Source organism: Telmatherina bonti (assembly GCF_933228915.1).
Source record: "Telmatherina bonti genome assembly, chromosome: 24".
NCBI classification, from domain to species: Eukaryota; Metazoa; Chordata; class Actinopteri; order Atheriniformes; family Telmatherinidae; genus Telmatherina; species Telmatherina bonti.
Window position 1 is genome coordinate 26,216,970 of NC_136633.1, and position 10,709 is coordinate 26,227,678.

Sequence of the window (10,709 nt, forward strand, 5' to 3'; positions counted from 1 at the left end):
ATAAAGTTTACCAAAGGATTCTACCAGGTGGGGGCACTTTTGAGAAGCAGATTGAGTCGGGTGTAGGGCAGAGATCCTCAGTCCTCGTCCGAGAGGATTAGTGTCCTGTAGGTTGGTTGTTCATGCTGCAACACACCTGTTTCAAATCAATGTGTATTTAACAGACATGTGCATCTGAGTCTGATCATGTGTTTTCCAGCAGGTACACTTGGAAAACTTGCAGGACACTGGCCCTCGATGACCAAGATTGAGGAGCCCTAGTGTAGGACATAGACACAACCAGTTAACTCATTAGCTGCCCGGCCGGAGCATTTTGGCTCAACTTCCAGTTGAGACGTGAAGGGCCAATTTAGCTGGGTGCATAGGCGAAGAGTTGCCTTTGGGGTGCACACTCAGAGTGCCGTCACAATAGAGGCGTTTTGGGTTCGAGTGCATTTTGGGGATGTTTTGATTAGCGTACCCGGCCAAATCGGCTTTCTGTTTATAGAAAGCGCAAAAGAAATCATAAGATGTCTTTGGCAGCCAACAAGTTAAAAACAGTTAATATTTTAGTAAATCTGAAATCACGGTAAAATCGCATGACTATAGCATATCGTAGATTATACACAAGTCCCATATAACTAGCGAACCTCACATCCAGCCAGTTGAGTCCCTGCACTGCCCCTTGTGGAGGGGAAGGCAACTTCATGCCTTTGGAGTCGCTGAGCTTAACTTGATATGTATGAAAAGTGCTGCATAACTACAACCTGATTTGATATGTGTTTGAAAAACAGATTATTTTACCTTTTTCCATTTTCCTTCAAGTCTCTCAAAACAAAAGCCCAAAGTATATAAAGAATTATGACCTTAATCTACTTTACTGTAATCAACGCTGTTTCAGCCATTCATGATTACAGTGCTTATCAGTTTAGCTTTGGTTCAGCATTGAAGGTGAGATGTAAACCTTTCTAAAATTTATCCTCAAAATATTTGGTTTTGAAATACGCTTTACAATTTGCTAAAGTATGACAATTAATTGATAGTTCTTCTCCTTTTAGCGATAAATCGCGGCAGATCCTTTCCTACAATCCTTTCCATTTTGCTTTTGCTCGCCATTTTGTCCCAATAAATCATCAACTGAAGCTTATTCATCCTTTACGTCTGCTTTGACATCCATTCTATTTATAACAATATGTATGAGGACTCAGCAGGAGTAACATTAATAGGAAAAACAGATCAGCAGGAGGCTTATAGAAGTTTATCAGAATTCAGGAAATGGTTTATGATGCCTTCGCAAAGTTTAAAACACATCAGTTTTACTGTCATTGTGATGATAAAAGTTGAATAAGGCAGTGATTTTATTGCCTTATCATGTATGGGGAGAAACCCTTGATGTTGGTGGCTTTTTTTTCTCCTGTAATGCACTTTTCAGATCACTGACATTCCCACCGAGTGGGTGGGACTTTGATGTCAATCGTCTTTTTCTTCTTTTGTGTTGGTAAAACTGTAAAGACGTTCTTTGTTCAGCTATAAATGTCATGTTTTGATTTTCATATACAAGTCATTCCATCACCGAAATGCTTTCTTCAGATTGATCTCCTCGTCCCGTTAAGCCCCTCAAACACTTTAGAAACTTCTGATTTTCAGATGCGTTAATAATATTGTGACAGATGTTAACTTTCAAACTCAATTTTCCTCCAAGCCAACATTTCTTTCAGCAATAATCATCTTTATGTCGTACTTACAGCATCCTGTCGGTATATCGTCTTGAGATTTGGCCTCACAGAGCAGCGCCAAGTACTGACAGCTGTATATCAGCTGTTTGAATCATACTAAATGTCCTACATAGGCTTATCTCTAAGCCCGAGGCTACTGTAGTTCAGGAATAAGATACCTTATACTGGCGTTTTATCAGTCCAACCAGGCTGATTAGCATTTCCTCAGGACCATGAAGTTCTGCACCCGGGCTGGTGATATATTTTAATGAATATATGCCACCAGCCAGCTCAGGTTCAGAACTTCATTGCAGATATTTACAATGAGCAGGAGGCATCATTTCAAAGGTCAAATATGCACCATTAAAAGTTAAAGACACTATAATCCTATTTACCGCTGACATCTGTACAAAGTAGAAGCTGTGCTGGTTAGCCCAGAATATTCCAGCAACAAGTTCTTCCACGAAGATTAGGTGCAGAACTGTGTGAAAGTCTGAAGCCAACACATCATTTACTTCTTCTGTTTGCTTCCAGTGAGTCAGACTTGAGCAGCCATCCAAGCTTTTAAGGTTTTTTTTTTGTTTGTTTGTTTCTTTGTTTTTTAGTTCCTGAACATGTTTTAGGAAATTTTTGTTTTTGTTTTTGTTTAATTATTTTTCTACATCGCAAAGAAGAAATTTGACTTGTATATTTTGCCATTTCATTACCAGCAGATGAATTGTATCTGTAAGTGATGCCCTTTACACCATTATCATCTTCATTGATTAGCAGTAATGAAAAAAATGTTTACAACAGGGGAAAACTGGACAAACTAAGAATAAAAAGACCGCAACAATAAATAATATAGTAACCATAAATAAAAACAATGTTTTAAATAAATAAGATTAAAGAAAATACATAAATAAGCGTGAATAAAAGTGCCTCTGCTGTTCCTAATGATGACGGCAACATTGTGGTTTAGTTTAAGGTACAACAATATGTACAATATATTTACAATATTTACAAGGGTTTCCCACCATAACTATACTAAACTCCAGCTCTGCAACTCAATCCAACTTACTCGCCACACTGAACAAGTCAGAATGAGTTCCTTTTAAACCTGAAGCTCCTCCCACAACAGGAAGTTGTAGTAGAAATCGAAAACCCCAAAGTGATGCTACGTGGCAACTTTGCATTGGCTGCAATTCTCTTAAAATCTCATCAACCAGACGAGATTTTTAGAGAACTGAGGCTTCTGCTTGCAATGGAAACAGCTGCAAATTGCAAGTGTTGTGTGTCTTACAAATATCACCTTTATTTTGCAAAAAAAAATGTCATGGAAACACAGCTAGTGTATGTCTTCCATTCTGTATCCCATCTTGGTGTAACCTGGGTGGAAAAGGCCTTTTTGCGAGTTTGTCGTGCTGACCAATCACTGCTGGTGATTGGCTTGTGTATGCATTGGCCAGTTTTTGATGCCACTATTGATGATATCACGTGGTCACATGGGATAGTGCGGCGAATTGTACAAATAAAAACCCAGTAGTTTGTTAGCAGAAGAGGAGTGGGGAGGCTGTACTGGAGACAAACTCCAGGAGCCCACTACTGAACCGAAATCCGCAACGGGGTTTCACAAGTAACCTGGAACAGGCCAGGTTCCAGGACGTCGAGCTAGAAGAACAGGTCCAGTGATTGTAGGCGGACCCTGAAGAAGAGCCAAACATAACAATGGAATCCCTCCTGCCAGGCCGGTCGGGGCTCTCTGGTGCTCTATCTCTGTCTGGAGCCCACGGAGCATCTTCCTCTTCCCCATACTCCTTTGCCCCTTTCCACTTGAGACTTTATACAATCCCATTGTGACTGTTTCCCTTCCCCTCCGAAACTGGACTAGAAACTCAGACATTGGACACTGATAAACCGTGGGTAGGCGGACTGTGGACTGCAGGTGGGGTTGGGTCGGACTTCTGGGTCTGGGATGAACACTATCTTGAGTTAAGTTGTACATTTTGAATTTTGAGTGCTCATTTTAATATACATATATTTTCCACTGTTTACATAATACATGTGCGTCTAAACAAAACCTCATTCTCTTCTCATCTCTCTTCTTTAGTGATCTCTAAGTCTTCTGTTTGTCTACCTTATTACTTTTACTGGGTGGTGATGTGAGCACCAGTTTATGTTGGTTTTACATGACAGGTGCGACACTTGCCTGACCTAAATTCTCGGTCTGTTTGGCATCTCAATGGCTCCTGTTTTCACATGATTCAGCCTCAGATGGATACATGACATGACAGTCGTCATTATGTATTGGCTTCCCTTTGTGGCCGTCCTAATTCCATCATCAGTGAGGCCCACACGCACATTTTCCACACATCCAAATGTTCTTAACATATTAATGCTTTTGGAAATCTGTGGCTACTTCTTCCCTTAATGAGAATAATATTCCATCCAAGGAGACACAGACTGCTTCACCCTCGTATTCTCATTTAACTGTGAGGTGGCAAGTTCCAAATCATTTCAGTAAGAAGAAAGTTGCGGTGAAAAAGCTCCAAAGCAAGAGAATGCACCTAATCCAGTAAATACGGGGGTCGTTAGTTCTGCCGTTTAATGGTGCAACTGCATTATTCAGATAGTCTCAAGGTTTGTAAATGACAAATGGGCATGAAAGCGCAGAAAAAGTTTCTTGACTTAAAGGTACACTCAGCTTTCCAGCAGAGATCGACTTAAGCCTCAGTGTGGGTGCAGTGGCAGTACGTGTGCGTTGCTGTAATTAACAATAAATACTCCTGAAATCCCCGAGGCGCTCTGCTTATTAATAAGCCCGTGAGATGTGTCTAAGTGCGTGCTTGTGTGTCAACAATGGTGTCTATCAGCTCAGCTTTTAAAAAGAAAAAAAAAAAAAGAGGACATATAGAGGCAAATCTTCACTCCGTGCCGTTTTTCTCTGGTGTCTTTTTTTTTTTTTTTTTTTCTCCTTTCCAAAAGCATGAACAATCAACAGGACACCAGTGCGCCTTGATAAAAGAGGAAAGGAAATGAAAGAGCTGATGCAGAAGTAAACACAGGGTTCCTTCTCTTTTTTTTGCTGTGTTTTTGTTCTCCCATGAAAATGAACGTTGGCTAATTAATTTCCCACATTATTAGCATGTGCTCTTTCAGTGTTGCTTGCTACATGGCTTCATACAGATAAAACAAGACAACTAATTTACCTGGAAAATCATTGTACCCTTTTACCTCTTTAATAAGGCAGCAGTAGTTTGTTCATTGGAATTGCAGCAGAATTGTCCAAATTGCATCATAATATTACCATTCAGTACAATGTATTTTCTCATTTATTAGCAAAGTTGATGATGAAATGTTAAAACCTGTGCAAAAGCTTGAGCCCCTTTCATTTCATGACTTTGCTTCCAATGACTCTGACTTTGTTGTTGTCTTCCAAAGATGTCTGGGAATCGATCTGATGGTTGTTTAAAGGTATTATATGGCTGCTATTTCACATATCTTCTGTCCAGTCCTTGTACAGTTTTTCAGCAGAATGTGCTGCTGTATTGTTTTGGTCAACCAACCTCACACCCAACTATCAATCATTCAAACATGACAAAAAGGACAAACCGGTGGTGTTTCTTCACGAACCCAAAAACCTGGCAAATGAATTGTTAAATTAAACTATAGTTGGGAACTTTGTTTATAGCATCTTTTGCAAAGGCATTCCATTGTTCTGTTTTTATTTGTCTGGAGACGTGCCTGGGGTGTACCCTACCTCCTCCCAAGTTGGTGCTTGGATAGGCTTTAGTTTAAATGGTAAATGGACTTGTACTTCTATAGCACTTTTCTAGTCATACAGACCACTCAAAGCGCTTTACACTACTTGTCACATTCACCCATTCACACACACACACACACTCACTCACTCAACACACTCATACCCCAATAGGCAGTTTGGGGTTCAGTGTCTTGCCCTAGGACACTTCGGCATTTCAGGGGAAGCCTGGAATCGATCCCCCAACTTACCAGTTGAAGGACAACTGAGCTACAGCCGCCCACAGTTTAAGTGGAACAAGTGTTTCAGAAAACCAACAAGATGAATCCCACAGAGCTTTTAGCTGAAAACTTATCTCAATGTGCCCTGCGATATACTGTACGGAAACTGGAAAAGTGGAGGACAAAAGGCTTTTAAAACTTCTACAGCAGATGAACTGGGTCTGAACCAGATGTTCTTCACAAATGGGGTGGAATCCAGCAGACATAAGACATCTGGCTTCTTGTTACAAATGTTCTCCATGAGGAGCGGCTGTAACAAGGACATACTGATCGTCAGGTGTGATGGAGTAACAAATCCTCCCCAGAGCCCAAACCTCAACACTACGGAAGCAGAGTAGGATCATTTTGCCTCAGCATGTCCATCAAGTCAGCATAATGTTGTGATTGTCATTTATGCTCAGGGAGTTGTCAATATGGAAGCATCAAAGCCTTGACAAGCACCAGTGCATCAATGAAAACAGTCACTTCACAGCTTTGCTTCTCGTCTCTTTGGCATTGCAAAAACTGGACCTTCAAAAGTAAAGAAGATTATGTCAATTTGTCCAACAGCTGCACATTGTTTTGGACTATTCTAAGGCCTGCAGGAAAAAAAACCTGGAAAAATTCATGAGCAACGTATCAAAGATATATTTTCTGGTTTCTATAGTTCCACTTTAGTAAAACCTACAGGAGTCTCTTCATCCTTTCTACTTATAAATTGACATTTTTATATTTTGCCTTGAAGTCATTGTTTTCTTATAAGGTCAAGGGAAGTAAGCCACTTATTTTCTAATGGTCCTCCTTCACCCACCACACCTGCACTGAATTCTTCCATTTAATACGAAGCTTCAGCAGTTAAAAATTGGCCACTTTATGTGCATAGGGTCAAGTAAAAGGTCATTTTCTGTTCCAGCTACTCTAACAAGTCAGTACAGTTTTCCCTTCATGTTTAAGTGCCTTTGTTGAATTCTTCTGATGTGAAGTTTATGATGTTTTTTTGGAAAGAGGAAAAGAAAATGTACATACATTTTCAAATCCCATCAATTAATTAATCTTCTAAACCTGCTTAGAAAAAGGATGATGATTCGCTTTGGACAAATGCAAGAGGATGAGAATCAAAGAGGCTTTCAACACCAAGTGGAAAGGATGAAACCATCAAGTTAGTCATGCCAAGGCAAACTTCCAGGAGGACGATATAGCCTGCTAAAAGAAGCCTTACTGGCTTTGATTACGCTTTTCCAACAATATCATATAGTCCCTTTTCTTTTCCATGTTTCCTAAAACTATAACTCTGTTGTATCTCTGCTGTTAAGCCACTTCTGTAGGAACCATGTGTTTCTAATCCCCGTATCTGGCTCAACCACACGCCTTTGCATTTACACCTTGAATTGATAAGCACTGATTATCTCAACATGGTGCAACAGGAGACAATCCAGTGTGACAGTGTTTTAGATTCTGAAATGAAAATGCATTTTTTGAGGATTTAACCGACACAATATCTCCACACTGCTGATTGGGCCAAATGCCCACTGTGGAACAAACACAAGAAATAAAAACCTCAAAACTTTGTAGAGACTTCAAGTCTCTCCTTCAAGTCTTTAAATCTTTAAAACCTTGCCTTTTTGCAAACAACAAATTTTTTATTTTATTTTTAAGCAGTGATCTTTTCCTTTGGTCGCTTCTCTATAAAGTCCAGCTGAAGTGTGTGGTTTAAAGTGATTGACATGGGTAAGATGTCTGTAAATATGTGCACATAACAGTGGTTGCTTCCATTGGAAATAATTATTTTGTCTTCTGGTGACTACTTTTGGGCCTCTACTTTTTGCAGATGTGAGGTTCCTTTTATCCACTCGGTGTTAAGCGTTATTGGCTAACAGAGAAAAAGCGCTTTGGATAAAAGTATCTGCTAAATGACTGTAAAATAGAAGAGAGTGGGCTGGTTTGAAGACAAATGCAAACCAGATCTGATGAGTATCAGTAAGTAAGTTTGAGACCGTGGTCCACAGCCGGGAAAGGTTAGAGTGCCCTCTTTGACTTGGGAATGAGATCCTGCACCAAGTAGACAAGTTAAAGTACTTTGTGTTCTTGTTCATGAATGTGGGAAGAATGGAGTGGAGCTGAAGTTTTACCAGTCAGTCTACGTTCCTGCCACACCTCTGATTCTCCTGTAACTAAAAGAACCAAACTGCAGATAAAAGTAGCTGAAATGAGTGTCCTCCACTTAGAGATGAGGTGACATGCTGGGTCATCTGGTAGGGGCTCAGAGTGGAGCTGCTGCTTCTCTACATTTGCTACGTTTATATGGGAGTTTTAATTCTATTCTGTTCTACAGTCATTGAGCAGATGCTTTTATCCAAAGCGACTCGTAGCCCGATAGGTACAACTTGGGGTTCAGTGTCTTGCCCAAGGATACTTCGACACATAGTCAGGAGAAGCCTGGAATTGATCTCTCAACTTTCCAGTTGCAAACCAACTGCTCTTCCTCCTTAATTCAGAGTAAAAGTTCATTCCGCTTTAAACTGATGAAAAACTACCATGTAATCACCTAATTCCTACCTAATGCTAATTTGTATTCGAAATTAAACTTAATTCCGATGTAAGTGTCTGGTTAATTCGCATTTTAATTCCAAACTATTTAATTCCTCTGTCATGTAAACCTTCATTCCGCTCTAAGTTAATTCTGGTCGTTCTGAGCATGCTCGTTACCTTGTCCTGTCCCGATGACGCGCGTTGTTTTACCTCCGGTGTTCGGTGGTCTATCTTTCGTCTCCTTCTCAGTTGCTGCAGAAAGTGAAGTAGTATGCTGGTGTTGAGCTGCTACTTCATATTTATAATAAAAATAGCAGTGAAACTGGTACTTATTGTGTAGTTTTTACAAGTTACGACTGAAAAGACGAGAAGCAGGGAGCTAACTTTGTTTATTTCCGGTATACGTCATAGATCACTTGCACCCTCTGTCCAATCAGAACCCTTCCCAACCCGCCGCTCTAAAGAGGAATTAAGTGAGGACGTGTTTCATGTAAACCTCCATTCGGAATTATTTTCATGTAAACTTGTAAGACAATGCGTTAATTCTGAGTTACTTAATTCCAAATTATTAATTCGGAATTAAAAAAAAACATCCTATAACCGTAGCCATTGAGAGGAACCAGATGAAGCGGCTTAAGCATCTGGGGTGGTTGTAGCTCAGGTGGAAGAGCAGTCGGCTTGTAACTGGGAAGTTGGGAGTTTGATTCCTGAGGCACTATGTGCCAAAGTGCCTGTCTGGACATGTCTCAGGAAAGACTCAGAACATGCTAAATCTCTGGGCTGGCCTGGGAAATGACTTGGAATTCTTCTCGATGAGCTAGAAGAAACAAGAGGGAAGTCTTGATTCTCATGTTTAAGCTTCTGAACCCTCAAGCTGACCTCAAATAAGCAGGAGAAAATAGATGGAATACTGTTGATCTAAGCACAAAAAGGTACATTTTAGAAGCAATGCACCCAGTTCAACTGCTCATCACACCCAAAGTAAACATTATTTCTGTAATAAAGAAAATGTTATGCAGCTGAAGCAGTTGACTGAGCTACGAAAACAGCCGGTTTCACTTCGCATTGCTTTACAGAGCTGAAAATCCCAGCACTTTCTGCAAAACAACTCATTTGTGGGTGTGTTTTGACTTGTTTTTGTTTGCTTGGTGGGTCGTCCTCAGAACTTCTTAATACAAAATTCTGAATGTTCAAACAGGTAACGATCAGTCCCACTCACTAAAAGCTACACTGACTATAGAAGACTGGTCTTCACAGGATCTTTACTCAATACTTACCTGGAGCACAAGATGAGGCAGAAACGGCCACAAAACAGCTCCTTTCTTGTAGTTAAGAGCCATGAATGACTACTTGAACTCTGCTCTAAGTGTGAGTTCAGGCATTGCAAAATGGGAATACTAAAAAGCATTGTACTAAAACACAGGCTGTTGTGAAACTGCAAAGGAAGAGTCAAACCGATCCAACAGAAACTCACAATTTAACTGTCATTAATCTTCCTCAGTCTCCTGATAACGCCAGCCCTAGCTCCAAGGTTGACAAACTTTTGGTTTTCCAGCTGTAGACTTTTCTCCGTGGAATTAAATTAATGACAAAGCCCCGGGCAGGGGTCTTCTGAACAACATGAAGAGGAAGAGGGGCCAGAGGAGAGACGAGGTTTTCAGCTTGACAAACCAGTGGACGTTTTGACAGCTAGACATGGGACCGGTTTCCTCTTTTCTTCATTCCTCTTATTGGGCTTATTCTTTCTGATCTGTCTCTTTGCGAGCTCCTTTCTTCTCTCCGCTGCATAAATGACCCCGGAAGGTTGGCAGGCTGTGAGCAGAGGCTAGTCAATCAAGATTTTTAGAAGCGAGGGAGGAGATCCAAGCCCGGCTGGCTTTCGAACTGCCTGTGGCTACGCTCAGTGTGTGTGTGTACGGGCGTGTGTGAATGTGTGTGTGCATGCTCCAGCAGGGGGTTGTCAGCACAGGTTGGCCTGACATAGGAGTCAGTTTCAGAGGTTGCCTAGGAAATGAGGCGGAAATGATTCTGCTAACGCTGTTCTTAAGACAGACGGAGGAAGTGACTTTGGGGAGTTAGCAACCACTCTGAAAGGACAAAGTTAAAAAGTGAAATTTTATTTATTTCTTTTGAGGGGGAAGGAGGTTGTTGTTTTATGTCCCTTGAGAGTTTGGTTAAATGACCCCGACCTCAGTGGAGAATTCGTAATTACCTCTAAAGCAGGACGTCTATCTCATTTGGACACCTTGCCTGTGTTCTACAACCTGGAGACAAAGCTCATTTAAAATGCATGGTTGTTCAGTGACTACATCGAGCTCAACGTGGTCATTTGATGACAGCTGGCGAAATTCTTTCGGTGTTTACAGCATGACTTGATGCTTTCACCTTTACAATATGGTTTTTCAGCACTGCATGTTTGACTTGGTGACTGGTGTTGATCTTTAGTGGGTGAACTGTAAAAAACAATCCAGTTTTATTCCTTGGAAG